This window comes from Prionailurus viverrinus, chromosome D3 (assembly GCF_022837055.1).
Source record: "Prionailurus viverrinus isolate Anna chromosome D3, UM_Priviv_1.0, whole genome shotgun sequence".
Classification (NCBI taxonomy): Eukaryota; Metazoa; Chordata; class Mammalia; order Carnivora; family Felidae; genus Prionailurus; species Prionailurus viverrinus.
This window is the reverse complement of record NC_062572.1, coordinates 8,308,423-8,324,509: the sequence shown is the minus strand read 5'-3', so window position 1 is coordinate 8,324,509 and position 16,087 is coordinate 8,308,423. Positions and strand designations below refer to the sequence as shown.

Genomic DNA, 16,087 nt, shown 5'->3' with positions numbered 1-16,087 from the left:
GCAACTCAAGCACTGACCTTGCCTGAGGCATTGACTTTGCCATCCACCATCAGGGAAAAAAAATGTCTACTTTCCTAATGGGAATAACTGCCTTCACTTCAGATAAAGCGCTAGAGGACAAGGTTCACAAAGGCACTTGCTGATCCCTGTGTTGAGTCAGGCTCATATGCAGGTAGGCATCGAATGTGCACTGCGACCATTCACAATTTGAGGACTGCCTGGCACAGCACTTGGATTCAGCTTTGCTTGTTCAGGGTACGTCTACAGTTGTTCCTGTTGCCAGGAGAGCAAAGTGGTTGGCCTCCACGGAGGGTGAGGTGGGAAAACCTGTCTGCAGCCAGGCAGAGCCAGTGAGCCATTACTGAGAGTCTTCATGATGCAGAGGCTTCTGAATGTGCCACAGAGGCCTCATCAAAAAAGGGCTGGGAAGGTCATCCTGGAAATGAAGGTGGCACCCAGGAGAATAAAGGGCAGCTGAAGCTGCTGCCTCATAGAAACACATCCAAATGTCGACCTGAAGCAGAGGGGTAAAATGACAGTGAGCAGAACATTTTAGAAGAGAAAGGAATTCCTGTGGGAAATTCACTTTAAATAAATCCAATCTAAAAGAATCTACATTTACAAAAGAAGTAAATAGTGTGGGTGAAAGTGATTTTTGTTTTACAAAGGGGTTCATAACAAGATAAGATTCCTTTCAATAACATTTCAATGAAATTATATAAAAATGGAGTCCTCCTTTTTAGGAGCTAATCTATCAAAGAGCCTGGGCTGCAAACAACAAGCTGTGAGAACCCTTGAGACCTCATCTTAGTTTTCTTATTTGCAAAAGGAAAAGGCAGGGCTGAATATGATCTCTTAAGCACTTTTAATATGAAAATGATTCCTCCAGGGACGCCTGGGTGGCTCAGTCGGTTAAGCATCCAATTTCAGCTCAGGTAATGATCTCACAGTCTGTGAGTTTGAGCCCCGTGTCAGGCTCTGTGCTGACAGCTCAGAACCTGGAGCCTGCTTCGGATTCTGTGTCTCCCTCTCTTTCTATCCCTCCTCCACTTGCACTCTGTCTCTCTGTCACTCAAAAATAAACATTTAAAAAAAGAGAGAGAGATAAAAATAAAATCCAAAGTCCATACCATCGTCTCTGAGGCCCTATTTGATCTGGCCCCTGACTACCTCTCAGGGTCTTAGCTCACTTCACTCTCCTCCTTGCCCACTACACTCCATTCATACTGCCCTCTTTCTGCTCCTGGAACATACCAAGCTTGTTTGTACCTCAGGGCCCTTACACTTGTTCCCTCTGCCTGGGATCCTTTCTTCCTGATTTTCAGAGTTGGCTCCTTCCTGATGTTCAGATCTCAGCTCAAATGTACTTCCTTAGAGAGGGCCTCCCTTGAGCTAGTAGATATATAAGGAATTCAACACCCAGCCAAGGATGCACATTCTTTTAGGGTAACATAGAACATTTACAAAAACAGACATTAATTAGAATATATATTTCCTTCGATGATCAATATGATACAGACTAGGTTCTCCAACTGCGTATCAATGAAATTAGAAATCGATTTTTAATTTTTTTAATTAATTAATTTACTCATTTTGAGAGAGAGAGAGCAGGAGAGGGGCAGAGAGATAGGGAGACAGAGAGAGACAATCTCAAGCAGGGTCTGTGCTAATAGCACAGGGCTTGATCCCACAAACCATAAGATCATGACCTGAGCCAAAATCAAGAGTCGGTTAATCAAGTTTAACCAACTGAGACACCTAGGTGGCCTAGAAATTGATTTTTTAAAGATGGATTTTAAAAATGTTTGGAAACCAAGTAACATATTGCTAAATTACTTTTGGAAATATTTAAAACTAGATAATAATAAAAACACCATGTCAAAATTGGTGGGACACAGCAAAAGCACTACTTTAAAGGGAAATTTATAGGTTTAAATACATTTATCAGGAAACAAAGTTTAAAAAGACATGACCTACAGTCAGTTAAGCGTCCAACTCCTGATTTGAGCTCAGGTCATGTCTCACAGTTCGTGAGTTCCACACCCGTCTTGCGCTCTGCTCTGACAGTGCGGAGCCTGCTTGGGATTCTCGCTCTCCCTCTCTCTCTCTGCCCCTCCTCTGCTCGTGCCTTCTCTTTCTCAAAATAAATAAACAAACAACAACAAAAAGGCATGAGCTAAGCATTCAACTCAAAACACTGGGAAAAAAGAGCAGCAGAACCAACTGAAAGAAACAAGAAGGAAATAATAACGATTAGGGCAGAAACCATTGAAATACAGAGCAACAGAGACAGCTAATAAAACTAAAAGCTGGCTCTATGAAAAAACTAAAAAGACAGAAGCCTTGCCAGAGATGTGTGTCTAATAAAAAGAAGCAAATAAACTAAAGAAAAAGTAGAACATAATGACAGTCACAACAGAATTTTTTTTTTAAATATTAAGACGATTATAAACAACCATGGGATAATAAATTTGCATGGCTTTCTCTGACTGCCCCTACTTACTATTTTTATTGTCTGCTGCCTATCTCCTGGCACTGGAATGTAAACTTCTGGAGGCAGAGGTTTTTGTCTGTTTGGTTCCAGATAAACACCACATACTGTATAACTATTTGATGAACGCATGGGTGGATGTCCCCAGTAAGCCAACACAATGAAGTCAGGTGAGTTCTTCCCAACACAGATGTTTCGGTTTGTCTTCAGAAGATTTGCCCAGGTACAAGAACAACTGCAAAGGAATCCTGGAAAAGGTCTCTGGAAGCTGATCCTACCAATGATACAGGGCTACCACACCTTGGTTATTTTGGGAGCCACTCAGAGAAGCTATGACTTTCTGGCTCACAGGCCACAACTGTGCACACATCCTGGATATGAGGAATAACAGAAGGGAAAATAGTTTGGTGGTCCCACAAGAAGTTAAACATAGAATTACCATAGGATCCAGCAATTCCGCTCTTAGGTATATACTGCAAAGAATCAAAAACCGAGGACTCAGACTAATACTTGCACACACGTGTTCACTGCCACACTATTCACACTAACCAAAAGGTGAATGCAACCCCAATGTCCATCAGCTGATGAGTGGATAAACACACAGGATATGCCCATACAACAGAATATTATTCAGCCAGAAAAGGGAATGAAACACTGATGTGTGCTACAATATGGATGAATCTCAAAAACATTATGCTAAATGGAAGAAGCCAGACACAAAATGTCATGTGTTGTAGGATTCCATTTACATGAAACATGCAGACGGGGTGAATCTACAGAGACACAAAGCAGATTGGCAGTGGCCAGGAGCTGGGAGGGAGAGGGAAGTGGGGAACCACTGCCTAATGGGTGTGGGGTTTCCTCTTGAGGGGATACAAGTGATCTGGAACCAGATAAAGGCAGTGGATGCACAACACTGTGTGTATGTTAAATGTCATGGAATTGTTCACTTTGAAATAGTTAATTTTATGTTATGTGAATACACACACATACCATACACAATACACAATACAAACCAAATACATATTTGGCCAAATGGCTACGTGTTAACATCAATAACCACAGCCCAATGTCTCTGCCATAGTACAAGCATAAATCCGAAGATTTCCCAAAGGTTTGTTATTTCAACTTTACTATTACATTTTACTAATCAAATTTTAAAGTTTGAATTTTATAGTATATGAACATTAATTCCCTAAGACTGTCCCTGGGATTGTTCCACTGAACAATTGGATATTGATTTGATGTTCACTTCAAATTGTTCAAAGGCAGAGCTAAGATACTTTTGGCTGTTTTGCCAGAACAGAGCACTGTTGATAGTGATGTTGCTATCAAATTATCAAATTTTCCTTCCTTCTAGAGACTATACCATTGTGGTAAAGACATGTCCTCCTCAACTTCTGTACTTGAAAACTGTGTTGACAATGATGATGCATTTTCATGGAAATGATCCCACAAACTAAAGCTCTGCATACTGTTTGAGGATACTTCCTGAATATTTTCAAAAGCAAGCTACAGATTTTCTTCACTCATATTTTATTTTTATTGTATTTTTTTTCAGGTTTTATTTTTAGGTAATCTCTCCACCCAATGTGGGGCTTGAACTCATAACCCCGAGATCAAGAGTCTCATGCTCCACCGACTGGGCCAGCCAAGTGCCCCTCTTCACTCATATTTTAAATTTCTTCTTCTTTTTTTGAATGTTTATTTATTTTTGAGAGAGAGGTAGGGGGAAGGGCAGAGAGAAAGGGAGACAGAAGATCCGAAGCAGGCTCCATACTGACAGCACCAAGCCCTATGTGGGGCTTGAACTCACAAATTGTGAGTTCATGACCTAAGCTGAAGTCAGACACTTAACCAACTGAGCCCCCCAGGCACCCCACATATTTTAAATTTCTGTTATCTTCAGGCCTTTATTCTTATTCAAATTATTATTCAGCCACCAAAAAATCTCTCCTAATAGCCTGCCTATCAATTTTTCTATTAAACTTTTTGAAAGTTCTTTTTATTTTGAAAACAAAATCGTGTCAATCATTATTTTACTTTAGTTATAAATGTATTTTATTTTTTAATGTTTATTTTTGAGAGAAGGAGAGTGAGAGAGACAGAGTGTGAGTGGGGGAAGGGCAGAGAGAGAGGGAGACAGAATCTGAAGCAGGCTCCAAGGCTCTGAGCTGTAAGCACAGAGCCCAATGCAGGGCTGCAACTCACAAACTGTGAGATCATGACCTGAGCCGAAGTTGGATGCCCAACCAACTGAGCCACCCAGGTGCCCCTCTAAATGTATATTTAAACAACTGATAACATTTCAACATATAAAGAACCTAAGGAGACCTTTTTCATTCCAGTTACAACTAGAATACTCACCTACATTCAAAAGTGAATATTAATGTAGTAACAACATATTGCAATAACTTATAGGCCTCATTCATACTGCTCACATTGATACTCTGATTGGAGACGATGGTTACTTAGGCAATTCCACATTCATTGATGGCATAAAAGTTCAGAGAGGCTAGAAATGATGCTGAAGTAGTCAAATGATTACTTGGCTTTCCAGAAACTGAGACCAAAACCAAAGTCAAATGGCAGACTTGGGCCAAACAGAAAGCTGAGGCCAATGGGTCCCACCTCTAATAAAAAGGCTAATTACAGGGAACAGGAGATGAGCCTTCTGGATATTTCTCAGGGCAGGAAAGAGGCAACATTTACCCTCAGCTGGCTCAAAGAAAGTGACTGTAGTTTGTCACCTCACTTCCCATTTAATTTCCTACTGACAGAGAAATGATAAAACGAGAAAAGAGGAAGTAACTGAAGAGAAAAGAGGAAGTAACTGAAGAGAAAAGACGCCTCTTTCACAAACACTTCCTCTTGGTTGAGCTAACTCCCAGGCACGCCATACATCTCTCGTATCTCAGCACAGCTCATGTCACATACCGAACACTTGAGAGTTATCAAACTACTCAGATGCATAGTGTTCAGACTACACTTAAGAACAGGAAAGAACTGGGAAAATTCCAAGAGAAGGCTTTGTGATTTGCTTACATGAACTTAGAGGTGACTATTATCTGTACCCAGACAATGGAAATTCAAAATGTTATTATCAGGTAGATATTTTTGGAGTGTGACAAGTCCTTCCCTCTGTGCTTTTGTTCTCTCTTCGCCACCAATTATTACCAAGAGAAATCTTTAATGACAGACGGGGGCATAATAACTAGGAAAAAAAGCAACATTTCCAGAGTGTTTTATCAAACACTAATGAGACTGAGCTTTTACTCAACTGTAAAATGGGATTCTGAGTATCACTCACATGTAGGTGGTTTTCAGAATAGACAGTGCTATGCAGAGCCAAAGAAACCTGTATTCCATTGTGTTGGATTTAGATCTGCTAGAGCTATTTATTTGGCTAATAAAATACAATAATCTCTGGGGGCTGGGAAAGATTAACACACAGTTCTGTGTATTCCAGAAATTTCTTTCTGTCTTCAATAGAGAACAAAGTAGATGGGTTTTCTTTTTTTTTTTTTTAATCCTGTTTCTAGGTTTATATTAGGATTTAACGACTATATATTTTTTTGAGTATTTATTTATTATTGAGAAACAGAGAGAGACACAGCATGAGCATGGGAAGGGCAGAGAGAAGGGGAGACACAGAATCCAAAGCAGGCTCCAGGCTCTGAACTATCAGCACAGAGCCTAACGCGGGGCTCAAATTCACAAACCTCGAGATCATGACCTGAGCTGAAGCTGGATGCTTAACCAACCGACCCAGCCACCCAGGCGCTCCTAGATGGGTTTTCGTTATGAGACAAGTTACATAAAACGTGCACCTTTATTGCTTTTTGTTGTTGCTATTGTTTTGTTTCATTTTTATTCAGACTTCCAGGTAGGCTTGAAGTGGTTGGATATGAGATCAGGAAAAGTGAGGTTTAGAGGCTACATTTCTTGGAAAGCCTTCCTGCTTCTTGCAACAGTCCCTTCTGTTTTTTAACAGATCTAGTTCAAGTTTAACCAGTACAAGTCTCTTGAGAGTGAAGCTTGGGGTGGACCCAGGGAGTGTGGTAAGCACTGTCAATGGGCGGTGGGGGCCTGGCTCAGAATCCATGCTATCATGAGCCTTCCTGAAGCTAGTTAGTCTAGCTTAGTCCGTCTGAGAGTCACCCACTCACCCCGCTTGCCAAGGGACTTCCCCAGCTTTAGCAACGAAAAACCCCATGTCCTGGCAAACTTTTCAGTCCTAGGCAAACCGGGGCGGCTATCACCTAAGGATTTACCTCTCTTGCTCTAAGCTGTACTATATAAATCCTGGGTGGGTTTCAAATCACTATAAACTTTTCACGTTAAATCTGTGTGCTTTGTAGACTTTGTCTCTTTATATCACCTACCACAGTATCTTTTTCTATCCTTGAATAGGACTCCCACCTAGTTACCACAAAATCATCATTAAATGAGGCAAGCATTTCTACTCTGTTATAAATATTTATTTTTCCACTTATTTTTTAAGAGAAAAAATCCAAATTCACACAAATGGTCTTAAATTTTTTTAAAGCTCTCATTTTGTTTGGGTGAGAGACTTATCTTCTGTGCTTATAAAACTTATTTTGTAGGGGGATATCATTGTCCTAACTGAGTTAGCTTTGTACATCTCTCTTGAGCCCTGGTCCTTTGCCACATATTTGAGTGTACAAAGAAAAACATACACTGAAATCCTCCCAGAAGGAAACAAACAAAACTGTCCTGAGATTAATCACTAACTAAAGTCCTTAATAATAAATTAAATTCTTTGTAGCTTAATCTGAATTAAGAATCTTATGTTCAGAATACTTCTATGGAGTTAGTAACCGTATTAGTTTCCTATTGATGCTGTAACAAACTATCACAAATTTAGTGGCTTAAAACAACACAAATATATTATTTTATAGTTCTGGAGGTCAGAAGTCCAAAATGGGTCTTGTGGGCTAACATCGAGGTTACATTCCTTCTGTAGGCTGTAGAAGGAATTCACCTGTTGCCTTTTCCAGCCTCATTCCTTGGCTCATGGCCACCAGCTAGCAATCTCTTCCCTCTGACCTGCACTGCTGTTGTCCCAGGCCTTCTCTGACTATGTCTTCAGCAGCCCCTCCTTAACATTTTTGAAGGACCCTTGTGAAAAGCTCACCTGGATAATCCAGGACAATCTCCCCATCTCAAAATCCTTAACTTAATCACATCTGCAATGTCTCTTTTGCCAAATAAGAGAACATATTCACAGGTTTCAGGGATTAGGACATGGATGTGGAGGGGGCACATTATTCTGCCTCCCACAGTAATTAAGACACCATCTTAGAAAGTTACCAGATTTGACACTAATGGCACTGTATCTTTGGGTCTTATGTTCCTGAGTCTGTTGGATAATCCTTCCAAATATTTAGAATCTAATAGTTGTAAGTAAATTTGAGATATTTGATGACACTGTATGCTAGCATCAGGGAGCATAATGAAATGTACGGGGTTTCCAATAACTATCACCTCCATAAGCAAGATTTCTCCCATGTCAAGTTGACCCCCACAATCCTCATTATCCCTTAATCTTGGTACACACCAAGTAGTCGAGCCACAAAAACAATCCCACATAACACTGCACACTGATTTAGAGTGAACAAAACAGCTTCACTGCATCTGAAGGCTGCATAATGAAATAATTAAGAGCCAAGATTCTGGAATCAGACAAACATGAACTCAAATCCTGGCTCAACTGCTTGTATGGACTCTCAGAGTCTGTTGTTCTCTTAAATGCCTACCTCATGCTTCATGGGAGACTGAATGAAATGAAGTTTATGAAGCATTTAGAAGTGTCTTGGCTGTTTTTATTACTATCATAAAGACAATGCCATACTTGACACTGTAACACTGATCTCCATTTGACATAAAGAAACACTGCCAAAAAATTAATAGCTCTAAGGATGCACAACCAGTAAATAACCATATTCCAGTGCCTGGCATACAAAGGACCCATTCCTGAATACCTTGTTTTCAGTTAGAGCAGACCCAGTCCCTACATGTCAACCTCACAACTGTCCCATTACCTCCTGAGTTCGCAACTTCATCCCCTATGCATCCTCTACTCTCTGTCACCTTCCAAAGGGGGTGGCGTCCAAGGTCTTTTTTACATCCAAGACCAAATGTCAAAGGCACTCGGATTTCAAAACACAGTTACAGAAAAACATCCAGTTCAGCAGCAAGAATATCATACTTCCCATTTTCTCCGTTTCAATAACCTGTAATCCCTGCTACCATGAATGAGAGAAGACATTTGCGGAGCATATATCTGATATAGAATTGTACCCAAATACATAAAGAACTCTTAAAACTTAAAGGGGCAAATCACTCAATTAAAAAAATGGGCAAAGGACCTGAACAGACATTTCTCCAAAGATGTACAGATTGGCCAACAAGCACATGAAAAACTCAATTATCATTAATTATGGAAATGCAAATCAAATATACATACAAACATTTACATGTTTGAGTATGGGTAGATTACAGTCCATATTGATTATTTTCAGGAATCCTACTGAGATATTAGAAAATATTTCTTGTTAAAGGGACTCTGGGTTGGATAGGGTTGGGACACACAGAGGATTATCTGTGATTAGCACATGGCCTCTAAAAGAAGAGGGTTTTTTTTTTTCTTCCACAACAGCTTCAGGCTTAAGGACTCCGTGGGGAAAGACACAGTAAAATTATAAAATAATTTATTCCTCACTTTTGCTACCAACATGTTCTATATTTAGGGGATAGGCTGTTTCTGGAGGTATATATAATTACACATTTGGACTACATGTATCTGTCATTATGTTATACAATGACATATTTCACAAGGTCTATGTGCCAGATAAGTAAATCTTACATCTTTTAAATGCCCGAACATTTAATTTAAACATTTTTTTTTTTCATTAAAGATACTCCTGAACAAAGAATACAGCTTCATCTGACAGGCCTTTTGTGGCTCAAGACCATTGTAACAAACATCATTCTTACCATGCTATAACCAAATGATGCCCTAAGGTGCACTGAGGTCAGCCACTGCAAGCCTCTCAAATAAATGGTCCTAGACTTATGCGCTTTTTGGAGTTTTTGGCTCTACTTTTCCCAAAGACTTGTTTTTATGGGCTATTAATTTCTTTTTTACTGCTCTTAGTATTGGTGGCTTCAGGCAATTCCTCCCTTTAATTGGCTGCATTGATACAAATATTTAATGCCCACATTACTGGTGACAGTACATCTTTCACCTCTTGGAACCCAGCACTATAGGCAAAGTCTTTTCAATTCCAAGTTTCAAAGCCTACTAGGTTAAGGAGGGGAAAAATTAACATTATTATGAGGCTATGAAGACATCTTAGTGGCAAAAGTGAAGCAAGGGGGCAGAACCAGGAAACGAAATTCAGCAGAAACCAAAGAGGCCATTTTCTTAGTCGCTCTTACCTCTGTGCCCCTTTGCCCATCTGTCTCATTCTTTTGTTTCTGCAGACTCCCCTTCTGGGCTTCTCCATGGACATGACTCTGCCACAACTGGAAGGTTACATCAACTCAGTTCTGGTCACTTGCAGAGAACAAAGAACTTCTTCTCTCCAATTGCCACAGTCCCAGAGGAGAGAATCGGGTTGGCCCTTTGGGGTTAGGTTTCCTGTGTGGCCCAAATGATAAGGTCACACAGTATAAAAATGGCTGTTGGGGCCACCTCTGCAAGGGAGGGCAGTTTTTAGAGGAAGAGCATTGTGGTAAACTGGCTTAGTGTACAACAAAGGAGCCAGATGATTCATATGTCAGAACTTAATCTAAATTAAAAATAAGCTCCGTGTGAGGGCCCGAGGAGCTCCCCTGTGAAGAAAAAAACATGAGGCTTGGCCCCATTTTTGTGTATGTATATTGTTTTTTTCTGAGGCCTTGGTTGTCTACTCCCTGTTTCTTTTCTTTTCTTTTCTTTTCTTTAATTTGATATGATTCACACACCGTACAAATCACCCTCTTAAAATGTGCAGTTTGGTGACTTTCAGAATATTCACAAGGGTTCTATAATTATCACCATTGTGCAATTTCTGGAACATTTCATCACCCCAAACAAATTTCATACTCATTGGCAATCAATCCCCATTATTCTTTTCCCCCAGCCCTAGGTAACTGCTAATCTACTTACTACTTTTCCTACTCTGGACATTTCATATGAACAGAATCACATAAGATTTGGCCTTTTGTAACTGGCTTTTTTCAGTTAGCATTATGTTTTCAAGGTTCATGCACATTGCAGCATGTATCTGGGTTCCATTTCTTTTTATGGCTAAGAAATAGTCCATTGTCTGGACATACCACATTTGTTTCCCCATTCATCAGCTGATAGACGTTTAGGTGATTTCCACTTGTTGGCTACCAGGGATGATGCTGTGAACATTGATGCACAAGTTTTTGCATGAACATCTTTTCAATTCTCTTGCTGTACAGAACACTGTCACCTGGTAATTGTGTAACATTTTGAGGAACGGCCAAACTGTTTTCCAAAGGGGCTGTACCATTTTACTTTCCTGCCAATTATACAGCAGTGTAGGAGTCTTCCAATGTATCCATAGGCTTGCCATCTTTTTGATTGTCCCTCATCTTAATTATAACCATGCTAGCGGATGAAGTGGGATCTCACTGTGATCTTGATTTGCATTTCCCTAGTGCAGGACACTGAACATCTTTTTATGTTCTTATTGACCATTTTGTATCTTCTTTGTAGAAATGTCTATTCAAATCCTTTGCCCATTTTCAATTGGGTTGTCATTCTACTGATGACTTATAAAAGTTAAATAAGAACTCTTAGTTAGGATATTTAAGATACTATACCCTTATCAAATACATGATTTGTAAATATTTTTCACATTCTGTATTCTTTTCATTTTCTTGATGTCCTTTGAAGCACAAAAGTTTTACATTTTGATGAAGCCCAATTTGTCTTTTTTTCACCTGTGCTTTAGGCATCATGCCTAAAAAACCACTGCCTAATCCAAAGTCACAAAGATTCACACCTGTTTTCATTTGAGTCTTACAGTTTTGCTCTTATGCTTAGGTCTTTGATGCATTTGGAGTTAATTTTTATACACGGTATGAGATAGGGGTCCAACTTCATCATATGCATGTAGATTTCCAGTTGTTCCAACACCATTTATTGAAAAGACGTCTTTCCTTATTGAATTATCTCGGCACCTTTACTGAAAATCTCATTTTTTAAAAACTAAATTCCCAAGGTTCCTCAGTAACTGACTATACTCAGCCAAGTATACAACAAATATGCAACTGGATGTGACTTAGGATGTAGGTATGTGAAAAGTCCCAGCTGTAATCAGCAGTTACTTTCACTTTATATAAACTAAGATTACTCTGGCTAGTACAATGGATATATTTTTATTTATTTATTTTGAGAGAGAGAGCACACGCAAGCAGGGGAGAGGCAGAGAAAGAGGGAAGAGAGAATCCCAAGCAGATTCTGGGCTGTCAGTGCAGAACCTGATGCAGGGCTTGATCTCACCAATCTCGAGATCATAACCTGAGCTGAAATCAAGAGTTGGACACCTAACACTAAGTGACACCCAGGTGCCACTATATTCACTATCTTGACTAGTGATAGTTCCCTGGATATATACACATGTCAGACTTAAACAACTGTACACTTTAAATATGTGCAGTTTACTGTACGTCAATTATACCTCAAGAAAGTGGTTTTATTATTTTTATTTTTATTATTTTTAAAATTTAAATCCTAGTTAGCATATAGTGTAATAATGATTTAAGGAATAGAATTTATCAATTCATCACTTACATATAACACCCAGTGCTCATCCCAACAAGTGTCCCCCTTAATGCCACTTACCCATTTAGCCCATCCCCCCACCCAACACTCCACCAGCAACCCTCAATTTGTTCTATTTAAGAGTCTCTTACGGTTTGTCTCCCTCTCTGTTTTTATCTTATTTTTGCTTCCCTTCCCTTATGTTCCTCTGTTTTATTTCTTAAAGTCCACGAGTGAAATCATATTTGTTCCTCTGACTTATTTCACTTAGCATAACACACTCGAGTTCCATCCATGTTGTTATAAATGGCAAGATTTCATTCTTGTTGATCGCTGAGTAATATTCCATTACACACACACACACACCTTTTTTTTTTAATTTTTTCTTAACGTTTTTATTTTTGAGACAGAGAGAGACAGAGCATGAATGGGGGAGGGGCAGAGAGAGAGGGAGACACAGAACACACCCCTCATCTTCTTTATCCATTCATCAGTCATTGGACATTTGGGCTCTTTCCATACTTTGGCTATTGTCGATAGTGTTGCTATAAACATTGGGGTACATGTGCCCCTTCGCATCAGCACTCCTGTATCCTCCGGATAAATACTAAATAGTGCAATTTCTGGGTCATAGGGTAGTTCTATTTTTAATGTTTTGAGGAATCTCCATACTGTTTTCCAGAGTGGCTGCATTCCCACCAACAGTGTAAAAGGGTTCCTTTTTCTCAGCATCCACGCCAACATCTGTTGTTGCCCGAGTTGTTAACGTTAGCCATCTGACAGGTGTGAGGTGGTATCTCATTGTGGTTTTGATTTGTATTTCCCTGATGATGAGTGACATCAGTTGGCCATCTGGACGTCCTCTTTGGAAGTGTCTGTTCATGTCTTTTTCCCGTTTCTTCACTGGATTATTTGTTTTTGGGTGTTGAGTTTGATAAGTTCTTTATAGATTTTGGATACTAACCCTTTATCTGATATGTCATTTGCAAATATTTTCTCCCATTCTGTCAGTTGCCTTTCAGTTTTACTGATCGTTACCTTCACTGTGTAGAAGCTTTTTATCTTGATAAGGTCCCAATAGTTCATTTTTGCTTTTGTTTCCCTTGCCTCTAGAGACACGTCAAGTAAGAAGTTGCTGCAGCTGAGGTCAAAGAGGTTGTTGCCTGTTTCCTCCCCTAGGATTTTGATGGCTTCCTGTTTTACATTTAAGCCTTTCACCCATTTTGAGTTTATTTTTGTGTATAAGAAAGTGATCCAGGTTCATTCTTCTGCATATTGCTGTCCAGTTTGCCCAACACAATTTGCTAAAGAGACTATCTTTTTTCCACTGGATAATATTCTTTCCTTTGTCAAAGATTAGGTTGCCATATGTTTGTGGGTCCATTTCTGGGTTCTCTATTGTGTTCCATTGATCTGAGTGTCTATTTTTGCACCAGTACCATACTGTCTTGATGATTACAAGCTTTGTAATACAGTTTGAAGTCTGGAATTGTGATGCCTCCAGTTTGGTTTTCTTTTTCAGGATTGCTTTGGCTATTTGGGGTCTTTTCTGGTTACATACAAATTTTAGGATTGTTTGTTCTAGCTCTGCAAAGAATGCTGGTGTTATTTTGATAGGGATTGCTTTTAAGTTTTTTGTTGTTTTTTTTTTTTTTGATGCTTATTTATTTTGGAGAGAGAGTGCACACACAAGTGGCAAGCGGAGGAAGAGCAGAGAGAGAAGGAGACAGGGGATCCAAAGCAGGCTCCACACTTTCACTACAGTGCCTGATGGAGGGCTCGAACCCACAATCACGACCTGAGCCAAAGTCAAATGCCTAACCGACTGAGTCACCCAGGTGCCCCAAGAAAGCAGTTTTTAAAAACAGGTAAACTAAGGGCAAGAATGTACATGAAGTAACTTTCTTTTCCTAATCATTTTTCAAGATCAGCTTCTCTGGTTGGTCCTAAGGATAGATTACCAACTAGTAATTTAGGAAAACTTGTTTATACATTTCTCTTACCTGCTTTGTTCCCAAACACAAGCAAACCATTTAAATTCAAGATTTTTAAGGCTGGGACCATCTCATTACTATTGGATAAGTATGAATGAGAGCTAGAACTGAGTTTGGGCCCTTAAGGAAAGCATTTTTAAGTTTCCTTCCAATGAGAATTTAGCAACTGGATTTTCCTTTTCTACATAGAATTTAAGACCTCCCAAAGGCACCAAGCTCCATTTTGGCAGAGATTTCATCTATCTGTTCGCCCTCATACCCGTAGCATTAAGAATACTGCCAAGCACACAACAGGCACTCGGTAAATATCTGTCAAATGAATGAATAAAATTCCACTGAAGCTGTCACCACCTTTTCTTGGGACCATTTTGGACTGAGGCAGGTGGCAGTTCTATGCCTCCTTCTAGCTCAACAATTCCATTTCTAGAGGTAGATATTGTCTGTTTTCTCCAAATTTTCTTATTATTCACTTTTTTGTATCTGGATAAATAAGGCGATATGGCTTAGGAAACTCACATCCAAGAAATGAACTAAAATATTATATCAAAGATTATGCCTAGGATCCACAAACTAGAAGCAACCAGATAAGAACAGTTAGGAAAATCACGGCATACCCTCTGTAAGAAATAGTCCATTTATTAAAAATGAACATTATTCATGCTCTGTCTCTCTCTGTCCCAAAAAAATAAATAAATGTTAAAAAAAAATGAACATTATAACTAGACTGCAGTAACATAGAAAACAGTAGTGTAAACCAGAAAAAAACATCATCATTGCCTATGATTTACAAACTACAACTTTATACACATCTACCTGTGAGAATTCATACTTCATGAAGGCAGTCTGTTTGGGTTTGTTCTGTTCACCGAACAGTGCCCAGCGTATTGAAGGTGCTTATTAATGCTTGTTGAATGAATTAATGAAACTAAATATAAAACATATCTTTGAAAACATACCTGAAAGGGAATGAGCAAACGTGGAAAATTATGTTCGAGTAGCGGAACTGTGGGTGTTTCCTCCACTTCCCTCTATTTTCCAAGTCTCCCTAAAGTTGTGATAAAACTGTCTCAGTTGAAAGGATGGTCACAGAAACCCCTTCCTTGTCCTGTAGCTAAGGAAGCATCTGAATTGGAGTAGGGATGCGACCTGACTCCAATTCCAAGAGGGCCACTTGAAAGGGTGTGTGACTCCAGCCAAGGGCTCCTCGGGCACCTGACATACAGGCTTTTCCTCCAGAGGTTGAGAAGGCACAAGTTTGGACCTCCAAAGGGACTACTTTTTCTTCTATGTTGCCCCCGTCCCCGACAGGTCACTCGTACCTCCTAAACCACCTAAAGGAGTCGCTCACTATCCCCCCACCCTCCCACTTCAGCCCCCCTGAGGTGTAACTCATTCCCAAGGGAGCGGTCACTCTCTCCTCCATGGCTCTATCTCCACTAAGCCGGTCACTTGTTCTCCCCGGCCCTCCAGAGGGCCATTCAATCACGGAGAGAGGGTCACTCCTTCCTGATAGAACCAATCCCACTTTGCGGGGGTCGCTCGCTCTCCCCGGCCCTACTGACGGGGTCACTCGTCCTCAAGGGGGAGCTCACCCCTTCCCCACCGGCCCCACTCTCCGTGGAGAGAGCCGCTCGTACCGAGGCGGAGCGTCGCCTTCGCCCGGCCCCAGCCTCGAGGCGCAGCACCGCCTCCTTCCGGGCCCTGCCTCGCGCGTGGCGGCGCCGCGGGCTCCCGGAGGCCTGGGCGGGGCTCCCGCGCGGATACGAGGCGGCGGGCCGGGCGGCCGGGCCCAGAGCG

At 40.4% G+C, this 16,087-nt stretch overlaps 1 protein-coding gene across 2 annotated transcripts in view; it reads right to left on the bottom strand.

Annotated features, from left to right (window-relative positions):
• Positions 1-16,066, bottom strand: part of IFT81 (intraflagellar transport 81) — a 228,110-nt gene extending 212,044 nt beyond the window's left edge. For both annotated transcript variants that reach the window (XM_047827328.1, XM_047827330.1), the window contains exons 1-2: positions 15,928-16,066; positions 15,247-15,335 (exon numbers count right to left, since the gene is read on the bottom strand). The gene's annotated coding sequence lies outside the window, so the exon portion shown is untranslated. The remainder of the gene's footprint in view (positions 1-15,246; positions 15,336-15,927) is intronic.
• Between the last annotated feature and the right edge of the window lie 21 nt (positions 16,067-16,087).